Source organism: Chelonoidis abingdonii, chromosome 17, assembly GCF_003597395.2.
Source record: "Chelonoidis abingdonii isolate Lonesome George chromosome 17, CheloAbing_2.0, whole genome shotgun sequence".
Taxonomy (NCBI): Eukaryota; Metazoa; Chordata; order Testudines; family Testudinidae; genus Chelonoidis; species Chelonoidis abingdonii.
The window spans coordinates 1,763,464-1,784,169 of record NC_133785.1 but is presented as its reverse complement, the minus strand read 5'-3'; positions in this window follow the sequence as shown (position 1 = coordinate 1,784,169).

Below are 20,706 nucleotides of genomic sequence, written 5' to 3'. Positions count from 1 at the left end.
TCATGAGCAGAACAGGTAACTCTGTTCAGAGATTAGAAGGAGATGAGAATTCAGGAGAGCCTGGGTTCCCTTGTGTAGTTATGTCAACTGATGGTCTGTTGAACTTGCCCATGTTAAAACTTAACAACATTGCTCCAGTGGTAGCGTAGGGTATATTGTACACCGTCTAGGTTTTTAGCTAAAGCCTGTGGTTTCACTAACCACGGTACATTTAGTGGAGGGAAGGACAATAATTTTGATCTAATGGGTGTGCATTGGGCAGGAATTATATTGATTTTTGATCACCAGGGATAAGGTGCCGAGATGGGTGGAGAGTTGAATTTTCCTTTTGTGGTGGGTTAAGTTTTTGTGAGGGAGATGAATTTGTTTGTGTTTCAGGAGTACTTTTTTTTATTTTTTTTTTGGTATCTGGGAGGGAAGTTGAATAGTTTTGGTCTCCTAGGTGATGAATTGGGTGTGGGTTGCCGGGATGGAGAGTGAAGTTTAATTGTTTTTCGGTCACTGGGTGCAAAGGACAGAAGAGGGAGCTGAACTGTTTTTGTTCCCTGGGAGATCCACTGCAAGGTGAGAGTAATATTGATTTTTGGTTCAGAGTGTATTAAGTGGTCTAGGCATGATGTGGTTGTGAAGGAATTGAATTGTTTTTTTTGTCACAGGCCATGATTTTAAGGAGAGATAGTGGCACTTGTTTTTTGTTACCCCGGAGTGTTGCAGGGCGTTGAACTGGCTTTGTCAACTGGGTGTGCGGGTGAAGGGGCAATTGCTTTGGGTTGCTGTTTCTGTAAGGCGAAGTGATCGGTTTGCGGTTGCGTTGCGTTGAGGGAGTTGTATTTGGCTTGGTTAGTGGGATGCTTTCATGGGTGGGGGAAAGGAGATAGATGGGGGTGGTAACTTATGCTAGGGGAAGGACTGAGCTTCACTTTCTCTCATCTTCATTCAGCCAGCATTTTTCCTTTTTTTTTCTTTGCCTTCTATGTCTCCTATTTCCCCTCCAAAGTCTTTAAAAACAACAACATAAAAAAAACCCCAAAGAGAGTGGTATGGACATAGTGCCAATCCCCTCACCAATTAGGCCTAATCTGATGCCTGAATTTAGTCCCATAATTTCCAGTCCCACCCTTCTGTTTCTTTACCAGGCATGGATTTTAACACAGCCTTTGAATTATTTCAGCAGGCCCTTTGTTTTAAACTAATTTTTGCCCTTATTTTCTGTCAGGAGTGGGCTCACAGCATTGTATCAACCTCAGATAGCTGAGCGGAGCAGTAGACAGTTGCTAAGAGGCTTGTGGAGCTGAGCTGAAGAGGGGGCTACTGGCTGGCTTAGGGAACTGAGGGAGGAGCCCAAGGCCTGTACTGAAGCCTCTGCCAACTCTCACCTTTTTTTTGTGAGCAACAGGGTTTTGGCTGGGGTGGAGCCCAGTCTAGAGATGATGCTACAAGCTCCAGCCCTCTGGGCAATCCACCTCTGGGAGCCTGCCCGACTTGCCTGCCGCCTAAAACAGAGTAACCAGTTAGAGCTGTTGTAGGAATAGCTCTCAGGACTCATTTGGTGATCGTTGCTGCTTAATCTACCCAACTATCTGAATGCCCTGCAGGTCTTTTTCAAACCCACTAATTCACAACACCTTTGATGTCTGCATTTAAAAAAACCACTAAGCTTTTATTCACCCAGATTAAACATGCAGAATTTTCTAAGGTTAATTTCTTGAGAACTTTCCTATCTCATCCCTTGCAGAAGCCAGTTTCAAAGGTTACCCAGAGGTGAAGCTCTGCGGTATTAGGCAGTAGTGTGGCGTAAATGGGAGGAGGCAAAGGAACATTAGACCATTAGCAAAAGATTTTCAAAGGAGACTGTGACGGGGGCCACTCACCTTAGTGCTCCTACCAGTTGGGTATGTCTGCATCTGCACTCTCTCTCTACTTGTGCTGCTTATGGTGACCCCTGCTCGCAGTTCAGTTTTTTCTGGCAGGCTTTAGTGACTCAGCCCGCCGGGCGACTCATGCACAATCTGTATGTGAACACACACGAAACAGACCCCTTCCAGGGTGCAAGGTTCAACAGGCCTACCACACTCAGATTGCCATATTTGAGGTCAGGAAGGAATTTCTCCCCAGGTCAGATTGGCAGAGACCTAAGTTCCCTCTAAGCTGGGTGGCCGCCTATTAAGTGCTGCACAGATGCTCAGGGCGTTGACAGGGAGAAATGCCCTGCACTCTGCCCTGGGCCTCCTGGCCCTCGCGCTTAGCTTTCCATCACGCTCTTGGTGGCTCTTCAGGTGGCTCTTGGTGGCTCTTCAGGGCCCAAGCAGGGATGGCATAAGCACCTTCTGCAAAGAACATCTCCGTGTATCGGGGCTCCATCATCTCTCAAAAGAGGTACAGCTTGTCCAATCTTCACAGTTCCCTTTGTAGCGAGGCAGACCGTACATGCTCACTTTCTCCACCATGTGTAGTAAGGCCGCTGACTCACCAGCACAGCACCTCTTGCTGGTCGTCTGGAAATTAACGCTTTCAGCCCTGGAGTGCCCTTTATAGGCTGGTGTCTCACACTCTGTTGCCTACCCCTCTGCAATCCCTTTATTTCCTCCATGTATAGGCCCCACATCCCTCCTGGACCACAGTGCCCCTTACCTCGGGGTGCTGCCCCTCACTCAGGGAACCCCATATGCGCCCTCGCTGTCCACAGGCCCAACATGTCTGTCCCCTCTTGGGTTTCTTCTCCCAATGGGTCTTCCCCTGTTCTGGGTGAGGCTCCTTGCCTCCAATCCAGTAGGGACAGTCCCCTCTCAAATGTCTCCGCCTCCCACAGGTGGAGGTGGAGCTGTGAAAGCCCACAAGGAGAAAGAAGACCTGGCCTTGAAGTTGAAAGAAAGTGAAGAAAAGTGAGAGTGACTGATGGGACACCTCAGAGTCGCCCAGGCTAGGAGACCCTCTACTCCCAGAAGTGGGATTTTGAGGCAGAGGGTGTGTAATGGGGCAAGCACCCTGCTCTGGAGAGAGAGGGGTTAAAACCAGCTCTAGGAAAAGGCTGCCCCAAGGAACCAATCAGGCAAAGGCAGGTAGCAGCAGGCCCAGCAGGGTTAGTATAAAGAGGGCGGTGAGCTAGGATACAGGTAATCTCACTCCAACCTTGGGGTGGAAAGGACTGGGCTGCCTGGGAGCATCAGGTACCTTCAACAGAGCAGTGCTGGGGAAGGGACAGGCTGAGCTGGGGAGCTCAGGCCTGGTGACCTCCCAGGTTGAGACCTGACAGGAAGACCGAGGGAGGTACTGGGGCTGCAGGGAAAGGCAGCTGATCCAACCCCCTAGCCAAAGATGAGTGGCCACTTCAGACTGCCGTTTGATTGTGAGTAAAGGGGCTAGATGACAACTGGCAGTGGATCACTGAGGTGTGGTGAACTCAGGGGAGTGGGGTTCCCTGGCTGAGGGGCAGCACCCCAAGGTAAGGGGCACCCTGGTCTGGGAGGGACGTGGGGCCTATACATGGAAGAGATAAAGGGACTGCAGAGGGGTAGGCAACAGAGGGTGAGATACCAGCCCATAGAGGGCGCTCCAGAGCCGAGAGCTAATTCCCAGATGATGAGCTGGAGGTGCCGCAGCAGTATGTCAGCAGCCTTACTCCAAGGATCTATCAGATTACTGTGGGAAATAAACAAGAAAATCATGGAAATGTACACACAGCAACGCAGTTTTCACTACATTAATACAGACCTTTTAAATTGCCTATTTAAACTTTATATAATGTTAACTACCTACCAGATTAACTGTTAGAGTGTAAAATGGTCATTTACTAACAGAGCTTTCCACAGTTCTGAAATAGCATGTTGTACATTGCCAGCTTGTCATCTTTGAGCATGTGTCATCTGGCAAGATAACTTTGTGAGATGAAAATGATCTCTCGCAGTCCACATCGTTATTGGGCAGCGATAAACACTTCAAAGTTATTATGGCCAGACTTGGAAAGTGATAGTTTAAGTTGCCCCAAAATTCTAGAATGTCAAGGCACTTCATTTCAAAACTGCACAGCTGTAGCTACACAACTCAGTTTTTGCCAGCTCATTGTCTTCAAACACGGGAACAGACTCAGATACATTTAGTGATACAAGGTCAAGAAGTTTGGCCTGATTGGGATCAAACACTCGGCACGGTTTAAGAAAACTGGCAGTGGGTTGACAAAACTATTCAGAACCAGTCATGTAGGCTTTGATTTTACACTGTCTTAGCTAACAGGTGGTCAGTCATGCCACTGAAGGACTTTGACCAACTGGCAAGATCAGTCACATTATTGACCACTTTATGTGATCTGATTTCTGTTTTTTCATAAGCTGTGAGAGTTGCCATTATTCTTAGTGCAATGCTTCAATTACTGCAATATTTTCTTTTATTTCCATTGATTTACTTAGTGATCACATCTTGAACAGATAAACTATAGCTTTGCTCACACTCCTCAAAAAAATCCACATAATCCTGCAGGTGGCTGGTATGAAAATGGACAGCTTCAAACCAGCAATTCGACTGTCTGATTACTGGGATAGGTGGAATTGCAGCACTTTCCCTTCTTCCTGCAATGATTGGCAGAACCATGCTTTGCGGGCAGGGCAGGCAGTGAATGCATATTTTACAGCAATGACAAGTTCATTTACTTTTCCAAATGTTTTTCCCCAGGTATTTTCCAGTAAGTTGAGAAGATGTGCAGAGCACATTACATGCACTGCATTCAGAAAAAGTGCTTTGAGACTTTGTTCCCAGGTTTTGTTCATACATGCAGCATTCAGTGACAAAAGCAGTGACTTTATTAAAAGGAATTCCCTATTTCTGAATGTTTCCACCATTGCATGACTCACAGTTTTAAAGTTAATAGTCTCCAAACATATACACTCTATTAGCAAAGACTTCAATTCCAAACTACCTTCCCCCTGACAGCCTGAAATGTCTGTTAAAGACAAACAGGTGTGACAAAGTTCCTCCTCTTCCTTAGTGGGTCCTGCGCTTATTGGCAGATTTGCTCACCTCAGTGATCTGTCCCACAGTCTGGATCAACTTCTCCTGTGTCTGATCAGGAGTTGGGAGGTTTGGGAGGAACCCAGGTCCGCCCTCTACTCCAGGTTCCAGTCCAGGGCCCTGTGGATTGCTGCTGTCTATAGTGTCTCTTGTAACACCTGCATGACAGCTACACTTCCCTGGGCTACTTCCCCATGGCCTTCTCCAAACACCTTCTTTATCCTCACCACAGGACCTTCCTCCTGGTGTCTCATCATGCTTGTACTCCTTAGTCCTCCAGCAGCACACCCTCTCACTCTCAGCTCCTCACACACACTTCTCACCTGACTGGAGTGAGCACCTTTTTAAACCGAGGTGCCCTGATTAGCCTGCCTTGATTGGCTGCAGGTGATCTAATCAGTTTGTATGCCTTAATTGGTTCTAGCAGGTTCCTGTTTACTCTAGTGCAGCCCCTGCTCTGGTCACTCAGGGAACAGAAAACTACTCATCCAGTGACCAGTATATTTGCCCTCTACCAGACTCCTGTACCCCACTGGTCTGGGTCTGTCACACAGGGCACTGCCAGGATATTCAACATTTAGTGCCCTTCAGCATCAGTTGTCTCATCTGCTTTGAGACTAATTCTCAAACATCGATTCAGCAATTCTTTCAGGTCATCGACATGTTTTTCAAACTTTTTTTTGGCAAGTATGCTCTTCGGAGATGATCTGAAGTAGTTATAACACCAATGTTTTTCAGGGAGCTTTCTAGATAACCCTGCTATGAAAAGCTATCTAGGTCATATTGGTATAGAAAACCTCTATAAGTCAACTTTCTGTCCTATGATGCAGCTGTTCTTTGATCTTTACAGTAAATAGCTCACTTACTGTTCTTCGTAGTTTAGCTTTGTCACTTGGGCCTGATTAAAGTTCTTGTGCCTTATGTTTATGCAAAGCACTTTATATATATTTGTCACAGCTTCCTTTTCATATGTAATCTACAGGAATATTACATGCGGTACAAAACATCACCTGCCACTTTCATGAAATGTTCCCTTTGGGTGTTGACTACTTCTCTGCTTAGCAGTGGTTTTTGCAACTTTGCTCTTCAGTGTGCTTGGGGTTGCCATTTTTTCCTCTCAGCCTGCTAAACCTTATGCATATGCTCTGGATGCTCCAATAAGATTTTTTGTAATTAAACAGTGGCTAAGCAACAACCATGACCTAGAGTGGCCTGGGCCCAATTCTGTCTTCTGCTCTCACGAGGTGAAGTGGAAGCCCAGGGCCGGCCCACCACATTTTGGCACTTGAGGCAGGGAGATCAAATGATACCCCCATACCCCCTCACTTGAGCCAAACTTTGAAAGGTTTCAGTTCTGTCTTCTTCCTGTTCTACTCCTCTCATGGTACTGCTCTGCTACCTACCCCAATAAAGGAGAACTAACAACTTAAAATGCCTTGTTCAAAAATTTAAAGTAACACTTAACTTTCAAACGCCTGACCAGCAAATGTAACTTTTCTTGTCTGCATAGTAAAAACCGGCATTTTTATCTGATTGAAAAATCAAAGTGGTGCTTTCCTTGCCTTCTTGGTTGCAAAGATTTGAACTGCTTCCGGCTGAAGGTCCACAGTCTGGGCCAGCTCATGCTCTTTTGATGGTTGCAAGGCCGACCAGCCTCTCCTGTGTCATTGTGGAACATAGATGTGTTTATTAACTTCAGCTTGGAGAAGCTGCGTTCGCCACTGGCAACTGTTACAGGAAATGTTAGAAGTATGTGCAGAGAAACAAAAGCATTTGGAAAGAGGGTGGTCATCTTATTTGTGCACATATATTCCAGAACAGCCTTTGGAGTTGATCCTACTGAAATGTACCTTGAAAGGGCTTTCACTTCATCACCTAAATCACTCGCATCAACATCACACATGTCAAGTGTCAACACTGTCTCTAGTGCCCTGCATTGCTGGTGTAGGTCTTCTTCAGGTATAGTGAGGAGTTTTGGAATATCATACAACATCCCAAATATACTGCTGTGTTCCTTGAGCTGCATGAAACATTTTTCAGCTGACTATATTGCACAATCTAGCACCTGGATATAGAATTCAACTTTGAATTGTTGGTTAGGGTCTCTTATGGGATTATCCCATGCCTCGTAGTCAAAATGTCTTCTTCGGTAACTCTTGTATTCTTGAATGGGTGGGAAAATAGCTTCAGTGTGAAGTTCCTCTGCCAACTTTTGTGCACTCTTCAGAATGCTTCTAAATCTCTCATCTGACTGGTAAGACTGTAGGTATGACTTTGCTTTGTCTAGTTGTTCCATTGCTCCAGATATATCGAGGTCAACACCTTGGAGTCTCTTGCTTACAACATTTATTTCAAACAGTATGTCATGCCACAACACTAAAGCACATACGAGAATTTGAAGTTATGTATGTTTCTGGTGATTTCATTCACTCTGCTACTGTTCTCCCATGAACAGTTCTAGTCTATAGCATTTTCCCCGTAATGGCAAACTATGCATCATCTATCTTCCTAATTGGCGTTTGTAGGCTTTTATCTCCTACCACTCGACTTTTCATTGTGTGGCCACTCAGTTCGGTTTCAGCTGATCAGAGTGGTGTTCAGATGTTGCTTAAAATTTGCCATCGATTGTGTTGATGCAGTGAAACAATAAATAGATGCTTTGAAGACATTAAAAAATTTCAGCAGCCTCACTGAAGGTGTATGCTTTCATCTATGACACAGTTCATGAATGAGAATCATGGGACAAAAAAGCTCGAGGGTTTTAAACTCTTGATCCATGTTGCAACTCCCTTATTCTTTCCTTCATGTTGCACCATTATCGTACGGCCTGATCTCATGTCAGCTATTTGGCAATCCCGTAATCTTCAGCTTTTTAAGAAGCCATTTGGTCGATACCAGTCCTGTAGTATCATCAAATGTCAATAAATTCTAGGGAAAATGGTCTGTGACGTCACATTCAGGAATTTCACTAGGTTTCTGTTGTTTACAAATGCATCACTGAAGTAATTGTTATATGGCTGAATCAGCGTGTGCAGTCTTAGATAACAGAGTTAATATCTTCATGATTGATCTGCCCCACTTCTGTTTACTTTGTTGCTGTAACTTGCTATTCTCATTTTGAATGTTTTTCCAAGTAGGGTGTATGTACTGTGACAAGTTTTCTATCTACCTTGGTGAGGTCCTGCTCTTATTGGTATGGATTTGCTCACTCAGTGAGTCTTCCCTCTGGTGGAACCCACAGTCTGGGTCAACTCAGATTGTGTCTGAATCAGGATTTGGAGGTTCGGGGAACCGGGCCCGCCTTACTCCGGGCGATTCCAGTCCCGGGCCCTGTGGATTGCAGCTGTCTATAGTGCCTCCTGTAACAGCTGCATGACAGCTACAACTCCCTGGGCTACTTTCCCATGGCCTCCTCCAAACACCTTCTTTATCCTCACCACAGGACCTTCCTCTTGATGTCTGATAATGCTTGTACTCCTCAATCCTCCAGCAGTACACTCTCAGCTCCTTGCACCTCTTGCTCCCAGCTCCTCACACATGAATCTCACTGACTAACTGGGAGGCTTTTAACTAGTTCCAGCAAGCCCTTGACTGGCTTCAGGTGCCCCAATCAATGTAGCTATCTCCACTGCCTTTTAGAAAGATCTTAATTGGTCCCAAGTGTCTTGATTAACCTGGAGCAACTGCCATTTGGTTACCATGGTACTAGAAATTTGTTTAGCCTGGGGCTAACACGCCTGTTCCTCACTACTTTACTGTAGCCATCTGGCCTTGCCCTGTCACAGTACATTTCTTAGGTGGTGACTTTTCTTAGATGCTCCTGGAGTACAGCATCAAACTCTGCCATCAGCTCTGCAATTTTAAGGAAGTTTCCATTGTTTGGCACATACAGCTGATCTGAACTGCCACGCAGTGCTAGGTTTTCGGTAGCAAGCATTCACACAATGGCAGAGCCTTTTCAGAACATTTTGCCAGTAAAGAGACTCTGATTCAATCTTCTCTTGGTTTTTCTCTTGATGCCGATCATCTATGGTGGCCTTTAACCTTAGTCTCATCTCAAGCTCTTTCCACCTATGGAATGCTCTCTGGTGATTTGCTGCCTTCTCATGGCATGCCAGATTTCTACAGTCCTTTGTTCCTGTAGAACCCAGTGGAACATTAGACTGGAAGAGTTTGCAACAAAAACAGTATGCAGCATTCTGGGTTTTTGAGTACATAAGCCATGGCCTCTCTACTTTGTCACCATTAGGGATTTCACGCCAGTAATGTGTGGGATGGAAACTTCTATTTTCATTGTCTTTGGGGAACATGAAGTTTTTCACTTGCTGTGCCCTATGCAGTACAAGGAAGACCCTCAGGCTATGGCTCACATGGGTCCATAGTCCTGGATCATCTAGACTTAAGGAACTAAACTCAGCAGCAGCTGTTTCTTGCGCCTCCACCACACTCTTCCGATCTACACTTTTCTTCAGGAATGTGCATAGTTACATCCATCTGAGATGGAGATATGGATGCTGCAGTAGCTGCCAGGTCGCCTGAACTCTGACTAACTGGAAGATCAGGCATCTCCTCACCACTTACTTCCTCACTGGGGCCGGAAGGCTCACCGTGAACATTTGTGTCTATGTAGCTCAGGAGAGCTCCTTCCTGCTTAGATAGAAAAGCTTCCTTTGCTTTCTTTCTTTTTCTGAATGCTGCCCCAGCGGGGCGTTTTCTTCTTTCATTCATGACTGCTGTTCTGTGCCAGCTATATTGACTCTCAGCACTGATTGAAGGGGTGTCATAAACAGATAAGAAAAGTTAATAGCACAGAAGTACTTTATATCTCTTTGACTATAAAGGGTTAACAAGTTCAGTAGGCCTGGCTGTCACCTGACCGGAGAACTAATCGGGGACAGGATACTTTCACATTTTGAGGGAGGGAAGTTTCTGTGTGTGCTGTTAGTTTTTGGTTGTTGTTCACTCTGGGGGCTCAGAGGGACCAGACGTGCAACCAGATTTCTCTCCAATCTCCCTGATACAGGTTCTTATAGATTCCAATAGTAAAATACTAGGTAGATGACGAAGTTAGGTTTATGTTTGTTTTCTTTATTTGCAAATGTGCATTTGGCTGGAAGGAGTTCAAATTTGTATTTTGCTGAAGGATTTTAATTTGTTACTTGAATACTTAGGTTTGGGGGGTATTCCCAGTGCCTATAGCTAAAAATCCTGTACCTATTCCATCTTAAATACAAGATATTTTTTACTGTTTCTCTCTTTAATTAAAAGCTTTTCTTGTTTAAGAACCTGATTTTTTTTTATTCTGGTCTGAGACCCCAGGAGACGGGGTCTGGATTCACAGGGAATTGGTCAGGAGGAAGGAGGGAAGGGGGAGAGAGAGGCTAATCTTCTCTCTGTGTTAGGATTTACTGTTCTCTCAGGGGAGAGTCTGGAGAGGGGAAAGAGAAGGAGGGAGGAGGGTGAATTGTCCTCTCTGTTTTGTGATTCAAGCAGTTTGAATCACAGTAATCTTCCAGGTAACCCAGGGAGGGGAAGCCTGGAGAGGCAACGGTGGGGAAGGGTTTACTTTCCTTGTGTTAAGATCCAGAGGGTCTGGTCTTGGGGGTCCCCGGGCAAGGTTTTATGGGGACCAGAGTGTACCAGCACTAATTCCTGGTTGGTGGCTGCTAAGGTTCTAAGCTGGTAATTGAGCTAGAGAATTCATGCTGGTACCCCATCTTTGGATGTCAAGCAAGAGTAGATACAGAAGAGGACAAATAAGGCAGGCGAAGCAGGGCTTGAGAGGGAAGATATAAGCATCTTAAGGGCTTAACTGGCTCCTACTACTTCGTTGACTGCCTGTTCTCCTCAAGTGGTTTCAGGGAAGCAGCAGGAACAGAATCTCCCTGAGAAGCTGGTGTTAATCAGTCCAGGCCCCTGGGGGTGCCAGAGAGGTACATAAGAGCTCCCTCCTCTTTCTCCCTGCAGCTCCTGCTGCTTTCTGTTATTCCCTCTCACTTTTTCTCTTGCCTGCCAGTTGTGTCGTGTGCCCTCTTCCGCCAGCACAGCACTCCACATCTCTGTGAAATCTAGAGCAGAGAGAATACATATGCACCAGCCACATTTTCTACACTCTTGGGCCTTAGAGACACCTCCCACAGTCTGTCACCTGAGGTGGCCACCTCATTCACCTCATGGTAAGGCCAACCCTGCGGAACCCACAGTCAGAGAATGACTGCCCAAGCCCCACCTACTACAGCTAACGGTCCTTGAGGGTCTGATGCCATAGCCCTGCTGGCGGGGGTTGACAACTGGCTGGGGTTGAATGCCTAAGCTCCTGCTAAAAGGTCTGATTTCTCTCAGGCCAAATTTTCTTCAGGGTCCAGGAACTGCTGCTGGGGCTCCTGCCTGGTGGCTGTCCACCAGTCAGTTGCTGGGTGGGCTTCTTTGCAGGGAGGCTGTCACATTGTTGGTTGCTGGGTGGCTACTGCAGGATGAGAGGGAGGGGAGGCTGCTGTCCACAGCCAGTTGCTGGGCAGACTCCTTTGGGGGAGAGGGGGCTAGTACTCCTGCCCCAGGGAACTCTGCTCCAGCAGTGCTGTGGGGCTCTCCTGACCAGTTGATCTGTGGGCCTCCTGCCCATGGGCAGGCTGATGGGCAGGGAGGCTCCTGTGGCAACACAGTCTGTGGGCCAGCTGCTTTTATGGCCCTGGGGACCCTTGTTGGGGGACTGCTGGACTGACAGATGCTCCAGCCCTGCCAGGTGGAAGGAGTCACAGAATTTCGTGACCTCCACGGCCAATCATATCCTTAGTTATAGCCCCTCCTCGGCTAGCTTTCAATGGTCCCTCAGCTCCTTCTGGTCTCTTCTTAGTGTTCTCTGTTATGATATGGAGCAGTACCCCAGGGCTCTTCCTGGAGACTCTTCTCTCTGTAGTGAGCCTTACTGACCCGGCTTTCCCAGCTGAGCCACTAGTTCAATTCAATACCCTCCTGGGGGTTAACATAGTTCAATTAAATGTTGACCTTCTTTGGGGTCTTTTCTCCTCTTCTTGGGCTTGGTTAAGCTCCCTCTCTGCATTCTCCCACTACTCTGTATCCCCAGCCAAGGACACTATAAATAGCAACCAGTGCTGTTTCCTTAAATGCTTGCTGGTGTATTTACCTGGGCCACTTCCTTCTTTCAGACGCATTTTCTTTTCTGCTTTCCCAGCTCCAGCCAACAAGTGATCTGTCAAGCCCTGCAGCTGGCCAGATGGTACAGTCTTGCTTCCTGATTTCAGCCAGCAAACTGCTTTGTCCAGGTATTTGCAACTGTGCAAACAGCCAGGAGCACCACCTCCACTCCTCTGCTCCAGCCAAAAACTGAATCTGCTCTGTCTAGCAGCTCCTTTTATATGAAACTGCTGGGCTCTGATTGGATCCTTCCTGTAGTCTCTGATTGGATTCTTCCCCACAGCCTCTCTAGGCAGCCTGAGTATTCATTTCAACTGCTTTTTCCTGGTGTGGGGTTTGTTAGGGTTGTGAGGCCTCCACAGGGCTTCCAGGCCTGGTAGCAACCTGTCATAGAGGCAAATTTATGTAGTTAATTTTCGAACAGATTCTAGCTACCAACTCTTAAAAAACTGTAAGTGTGTGTGAGGTTTGGTTTTAATTTATAAAGTATAGATTCCAAATCTGCCTTAAATGGACATCTGGGTTCAATCCCTGGATGTGGGGAGAGGCTTACACACGCTCCATAAAGCCAGATAACTGATAGCTGACTGGGTGAGGGTGAAACTGTGACTTCAAGTCACAGAGCAACCATTAATCCAGGACTAGATACAGAGAAATCTCCTGGGGAGCACCTGCCAGTCAATGCCTTTCTCTGTTTTTAAAATTCTCCTCTGTATATTGAAGGAGAGGCCTGTCTCTAAATCTCAGAACTGTAGCCCGCCATACTCAATCCATTCCTGCAGGGGATGTGCTGCGGAAGCACAGTTGCTGCCCCAATGTTCATGATGCCAGCACCTAGATTGCCTCCAGAAATCACTGTGGGAACTGAGCCAGAGAGCAAAGCTCGCTGAGCGCTGTGCAGAGTGGGATCCTCACAGCAACCTTGGGTGGGTGGTGGGTGAAGGGCTGCTCTCTCTCCCCTGAGTCCTGATGGGGAATTTGAAGAGCCTGTCAGGTGGCTGAGTCAGGATGCTCCCTGCAGCTGTAGCTGCTCTGGCTTGCCAGGGATAGTGGATGGACAAGTGGTGTGATTGGCTTCTCAGACCTGGTGAAAAACAGTGAAGAATAGCAAAGTTAGCCGCAGGATGTGGCCATGCACATACGCCTCCAAATAGCTACAGGGAAACTAAAAGTGTGATTTCGCTCACAGAGGGTGAAATTTTTTGCAATGCACTCGCATTGGTTTTTGTCTCTGGATGTGCTGAGGAAGGAGAGGAATTACTGAATTGTATTAGGTTCCTGGAGTGGGGGGATTTTTTTTCTTTTGGGGTGAGGAGGCAATTGAATTGGTTTTTGGGATTGGCCCTGGGGGAATCGAGATTATTTTTTGCAGGATAGTGTTTATGTGACTTCCATATGGAATATGGAGGACACCATGGACGTTCATGAATGCCAATTATTTGTAAAATGGCAGTAAAGTTGTGTGTCAGAAGACTGTGTGAGGGTATTCTGCAAAAAAATGATTTAAATTGACCAGGTATGATAATCTTGATTATTGTTTGTATTCACCTTTGTCTTATGAGTTATAGGACAGTAGGGTATGTCTGGGTTCAAACTTTGTTGCCTGTGATGTCTGACGTGACACCGCCCAGACAGACTGACATTAGTACTGGCACAGCCTTGCCTTGATGCACGTCAAGGGACACAGCTATACAATTGACCATTTAGAGAGAGGCAAGGATACACCCTACGACTCAGCAGGCATGCGAGGGATAGCTAGACAGGTCATATCCCTGCATGCTTTGCTGAGTCGTAGGGTGTATCCCTTGCTTCCAAATGAGGAGAGATTAATAAGACTGAGATTTTCAGCTTGGAAAAGGATGACTAACGGGGATATGATGTGAGTTATATAAATCATGAACTGGTGTGGAGAAAGTAAAATTAAGGACTTATTATTTACTCCTCATACACAAGAAGGGGTCACCAAATGAAATATTAGCAGCAGGTTTATAAAAACAAACAAAAGGAGTATTTTTTCACACAATTCATAGTCAGTTTGTGGAACTTCTTTGCCAGAGAAGTTGTAAGGTCAAGAACTATAATAAGGTTCAAGAAGAACTAAGTAGGGAGCCATGCAGTGGCTATTAGCCAGGGGGGAAAGAAGGGAAAGGGGAGAGGGGATGGGCGGATGGTGTCCCTAGTCTCTGTTTGCCAGGAAGCTGGGAATGAGCGACCAGAGGATGGATTCACTGATGATCCTGTTCTATTCATTCTCTGGGGCACCTGGCATTGGCCACTGTCAAAGACAGGATACTGGCTAGATGGACCATTGTCTGACGCCAGGTTATGGTCATTCTTATGTTCTCTCTGTACTGGAACCTAGGTGCTGATGTGGAGCAGAGAACTGGAATGCAATAAAGGGAGAGCTGTGTGATTTTTTTTTTGTCTTGATAACCAGTGTGGGGGATCAGAAAACAGTTTTTTGGACCAGATGGGGAGTTTAACTTCAGAGTTAACTCCACCAGTCTTTGGGTGTATCTTCTCTTCCCTTTTGTAGCAAAGCCCTGACAGTGCATTCCAGTGCGGGAGCCCAGGCAACCGGGTCACATTGGTGTAGTCGGCAGGAGTACCCGGGAATCAGATTCATTTGGGGTTTTGGATCAAACCCCACGCTATTCCAATTTGGAAACTGAGTGTTAAAGGTTAAAGTTAGTCAAGAATGGTTGATCCACAATCATAATGCAAGCCCTGGAAGAATTGTTTACAAAGGACTTTATCCTTAAAAATAAAGCCATTGATCAAGAACTGGAAAAACCTGCTAAAGACTTTTGACAGAAAAGAAGGCTAACCAAATATACCCCAACATTGCCACCTGTTTATGTAAATGCTGTTACGATGTGCTCAGGAGAGGGTAACCATAAATGGTGCCAATCTTGACATTTGAGGTCGGTAAATGGAAATTCCTAAAGAATGTAAAAATTCAATGCCGAAAACTGTTAAGACAGTTACAGCTTCTAATATCACTCTAGATAAGCAGATCTGTCAGGAAGAGAAGATTACAATAGTCACACTTTATCTGATAAGTAATCCTCTGAGTTTACTGTGTATCTTTAGTCAGAATCCACCTTGAATGGAATGATTATTAAACATTGAAGTTATAGTAGGTGTAATGAAGTTATTTTTGGCCTGCCAGATCTTTTGATTGGATGATATTAAAGCTAATATGTTATCAAGTGTAAATGTCATAAGCCAACCCCAGGAAAAAGTTATGAATGTGATCCTCTGTATATATCTGTATCTAACAAGGAGATTTGGAAAGTGTGTGTGTATTATGGACCAGGAAAACCTAACTGAGGAAGGAAGAGAAGATTTTGGTGGATGATTGAATTGTTGCAGGTAAGTTAGTAAAAGTGAGGCCTGAAACTGAGGTAAAAGTAATTGTGCTAGAAGTAGCTCAGTATGATGAGCCGTTTGTGGAAAAACAACAGTTAATTCTGCGGGAGAAATGTCTCCAAGTTGTTTGTAGTTGGCGAAGTGCGCAATGCCTTGTTAAGGAAGCTGCCCCAGTCTCCCAGTATTTGTCTGGTAAACAGCCATGAGTGCTGGGATAAGGAGAGAAAGGCAAATAAAGTTCAAGAGCCCTAGGCAAGCCTTGTGAGTGAATGGCTTTGTCTGCTTCAGCAGTTTTGGGAGAGGCAAGGTTAGTGGACCGTGAGTATTACTTAACTTACCTATTAGGAGTGTGGACAGTTGTGACAGTGAAGAAATGTTCCTATGTCTGTTAAGGGTAATGAACTTGTCCATGGAGGGAGCACCCCAATCTGCAAGCGATAGTTGTGACAGCCATGTGTGCTTGGGACAAGGAAAAGGAAATCTCAAATCTTTTCCTGTTTTAAAATAGCAGTATGCCTGGTTGGAAGAGAATTATATCTCCAGTCCAGCGCAGTGCAAGTAGGGCAGTATGGTCTAATACACTATACTAGCAAGGATATTTAAGCTGGTACCGGTGTTGCTGGAAAGAGGAGAGCAAGGTGGGTCCGCTTGTGCATTTCTTAACAAGTTCAACACTATCGTTTGAGAGAGAGCAAATTAATGGAGAAGGCAGATTCCCCCTAGTGTGGAGAGACAGAGGAAAAGAAAAAAAATAAGAAAGAAAAAAAAAAATATACAATTAAATATTTTATTTTATTCATGATGTGCTAAGTGCAGTGCAATTGGAGACATGTCAAACATGTATAACTTTTTGGTAGATGATATTGCAGTCAATTATATGAAGTCTCACAGGAGAGCTTTTCTACTGTGATGGAAAGAGAATGTTTCCAATAGATGATGCTATGGCTAATTGATCTGTGGTCTTATAAGAGCATGTTCCCATTGGATATTTGCCAAATAGGAGTCTCCTAGGAGTTGTTTCTAGAGTGAGCCTAAGGACCTGATGGCGCATGGGGCCTTGTGGATCAATTTCCAGATCCAAGACTGCTCCATTTGTATGTAGGAGGTGCCAGTTGCCAGGGATTTAAATTGTTTCGATATACAGGACTCACTAAATTCTTTCCACGTAGTAGGCTTGTCTGGGAAAATGACACCTCTCATTTCACTTTGGGTTCTGAAACGCCGGCGTGGCCAATGATCAGGGTTATTCCCATCTGAATCTGCCTGGTTTTGAAACAGTTTATAATCGTTCATTCTGGCTTAGCATTTTCACCGCCACCTCTCTAAGGGTCACTGAGCTGTTGACCTCAGCTCTACCTGTACTGGTCCTTCAAGGATGCTGTACCAATGCAGGCTCTTACAAAATTCTAGAAGGCCTCAGTGTCATCACCTGCCCTGTGGTGGGGAAATTTCTTGTGCTGTGGGAACAGTATTGGCGAAGGGTTGTCTAGGAGTGGTTTGGTTCTGTCGCTTAGCTGTTCTAATTCCAGTGTCTCCGTGGGTCTCCCTCTGGAGATTCTATCTGTCTTTTGTGGGCTGGCATCTTTTCTCTGGTTCTCTTCTGTTAGGCCACCTCTTTTCTTGCAGTTATCTTTGGTGAGCTGCATTTTTTGCTTTTGTTCTCTTTTATGGGCTGCCTCTTCTTGGCTAGTTCTGCCTAATTAGTTTCTATCCATCTCCTATGTTCATCTTCTCTTGGCTATGGCTTGTTGCCGGCTCGTTCCTGTTGTCAGGCTTTCCCTTGGAACCATTGGTCCTGCTTCTTGTGTGGGGTGCCTGCTTCTGGGTTTATTGTCTGAACTGCTGGCTCTCTGTTGTCTCCTGGGTTTTGCTTAGCAACTCTTTACAGTACTTAAACTATAAAATAAAGAGAACCAGTTTATTGCATGTGTGTGATTTCTGCTGGCTACTTGATTCCCCAATCGGAATTCTATTGCTTAACAAAAAGACCCTTTGGTCACCTTAATTTTCCTTGCTTAATATGCAAGCCAATCTGAGCATACTGAGAGAAACAGAAAAAAAATTTTTCTCTCTGGCTCCTTTTAAAAACCAAACCCTTTCTCTCTGCTTAAAGCCCTAGCAGGAGAAAAAGAAAATTAATAATTCCTACTGGCTTTCTGGATTCTTATCTTCTTATCCCAACCGCTAGCCAACATATCATAAGCATAAATCCCAATTCTGAACCTTGAGAGTCCAAAATGTGGCGTGCCTGCATTGAAACTCCAGCTTAATTACCAGCTTGGATCTGATACGCTGCCACAGCCAAAAAATTTCCAGTGTTTGGCTCACTCTGGTCTCCCCAAAACCTTCCCTGGGGGACCCCAAGACTCAGATTTGCCTGAGTCTTACCACAAAGGGAAATAACTTCCTCTTCCCTTGTCTCTCTTACTTCCTCCCCAGGCCTTCCCCTCCGTGTATTATCCTGGAAGATTACTGTATTAAACTCCTTGAATTACAAAACAGAGAGGGCAATATTACCTTCCCCCCCTTCTTCCCCTCCAGTCTTTCCCTGAGAGAGACTGTAATCCTGGCAAGGATTTCTATCCCCTAGAGCCTCACTTAGAAAGAAAAATCCGGTTTTAAAAAGAAAGCTTATATAAAAAGAAAGAAAAGAACTAAAATGCTCTCTGTATCAAACTATAACAATATACAGGGTCAATTGCTTAAAAGAAAAATATGAATAAACAGCCTTATTCAAAAAGAAATACAATTTAAACATTCCAGCAACTACAACAACTGTAAATTAACAAAAAACAATTAATATAGCTCTATTGTTTTTCTACCTTTGTAACTCACAACTTGGGAAACTGAAGTAGAAGCTTTGAAGATAGAAAGACCCCCTTCTCATAGGCTGAGAGACAGACAAAGACAGGCACCCAAAATTCCCTCCCTGAGCTTTTTGAATAAATCCGGGTTTCCTGATTGGTCCTCTGGTCAGGGTGTGTGGTTTCCCTTTGTTAAACCCTTTTTACAGTAAAAGAAACATAACCCTTAGCTATCTGTTTATGACAGGAGGTCTCCTAGGAGTGTGTTTCCTAGAGGGAGAGCTAGGACCGAGGCCATGTGGCCTTGTGGATCAATTTCCAGGTGTTTGTTTCCAGCCTGATTAAATATTCCATTTTGGAGAAACATGGATTTAAAACGCAACCAAAACTTCCAGTTATTTTTCCATATTCTCTTTGACACTTTGTAAGCTCTCACTTCTTTACAGCAAACAGAGGCGATATTGATATATCATTTAGAATATCGAGATACATATATTATGCTTCATATGAGCATCCCTGGGGACTGGGGAAAATGTGCAGGGAAGGATGTGGAGCATGTTGTCTTTGTGAGGAGGCTGAGAAGGTTAACTAGCTAAATTTAGAAGAAAGGACTAGGGGTGAGAAAAAGAAGAGAGTTTGTTAAACTATCTTACTCTTACCTGTGACTGGGAAGCAGCAGTTTCTACATCAGCATGGGGTTCTTTCCAGATCAATACAGCTGGTAATGAGGAAATTAGCCTTGGTCAGTGATTCGTGTTACAACAAAATGGAAAGGAATGTACAACTATTCTTAGAAACTCTGTTTGGTGGAACTTCTTTGCAACTAGGCACTGTTTAATATTCTTTGAAATTATTGAATACAAGGGCAATATTGAGGAAAACCCATATAACATACTTTTGGGTGTTCAGTGACCATTTGCCAGAAGTTTAGCCAGCCTGTACCCTGAGCTGGCTGCCAGCTGAACATCTTTGTCGTCGGCACCCTATGCTTGACAATGTGCAGTGTGAGATTTAAATCAACCAAAAGTGAACCCAGTTGAAGAGGGGTGTGTGTGGTGTGTCTGATATATATTTTGACCAGTAGTTTAATCTCCATTTACAAATCTTGTACGATCGTAGGGCAATCTGCACAGGTTGGTTATTATAGAAGACAGTGGAGCTCTAACAAAGATGTGAGTGCCAGAGGTTTGTCTTAACTTACTGCAGTGGTGGTTATTGAGAACCCCATAATGGAAAGTCCAAACTTCATTTAAGCTGACATGTTTTACTTTTTCACTTCTCTTCCTTCTCCTTTCCTCCTCTTGATCTTCTCTTGCCTCATCTTTCCTTTGGGGACATCTCATATGCCACTGTTGTGACTTCAGGGGTTTTCACAGTTCCCCTCCACCCTCCCTGATCTTTGGGCAAGAAGTTCACAGACAATGCTATAATCCCCCCAGCAGGAGATACGCTGAGATACTAGTTGAAAGGTCCGACAACAGATGTTGTTTTGATACTAACGTTTTTGTTGGAATTGCCCCAGGTAGTTGCTGAGTTCTCCTCTCCTCTATTATTGTGGCCAGCAATGTCGCTCCTTGAGGGTGCAGGAGAAGAGCAATATATGCATTTGGGGCACCTGAAGTTTCTCTTTGGTTGCACAACACTCACAGGGAAATAAAGCCCAGGGTCAGTCTATTTGTGTTCTACTTCCTGGCTCTGCCTTCGTCCCTTCTTAACGTAACACTGTAGGCACCAACTTTAATATTTAATGATACAATAGGTAAGGCAGCAAAATAGGGTATTCAATGCCCTGAAGTACAGGACACTTCTGCCAAATTATCTGAGCTGCATCCTAAAGTTATTGGTCTTGGGGTCCTGATTGTTCTGACTTCACACTAGTAACTTGCACTGAAGCTTTCTTGGCAGCTCATTAATACACACATTGCTAGACATTGGTGGAACTTCCCAACATTGTGGCAAATCTCTGTATGGGAAATCTGATTCCCTGTCCTCTGGAGGGTCAAAATCTCTGATCATTGTCTCTTGCGGGGATCTAAGACCTACCCAGTGGTTCACTGGGGGACACTAAACAGCTCTTGAATGATCTGTTGTGTAGGGGTAAAAAACATCTCCTTCTCTTCTAGAGACTTGACTAATCTCCAGAAATTTAACTTGTCATTTTATGTTTCTTCATTCTTTATATGCAGTATGTCTGTGATGCATTGCAACACCTGCAGAGTTTCCATATGTGTAAAAGGAACTGGACTAATCCCTCTGTTTTTAATCGCCTTCCCTGCTTGAACCCTGAATTCACTTAACTTTCATTTTCATTCTGAGTTATAGTAGATTTAACTATACATTAGCTCTTAATAAGGATTCCTAATCTTTGTCTTTC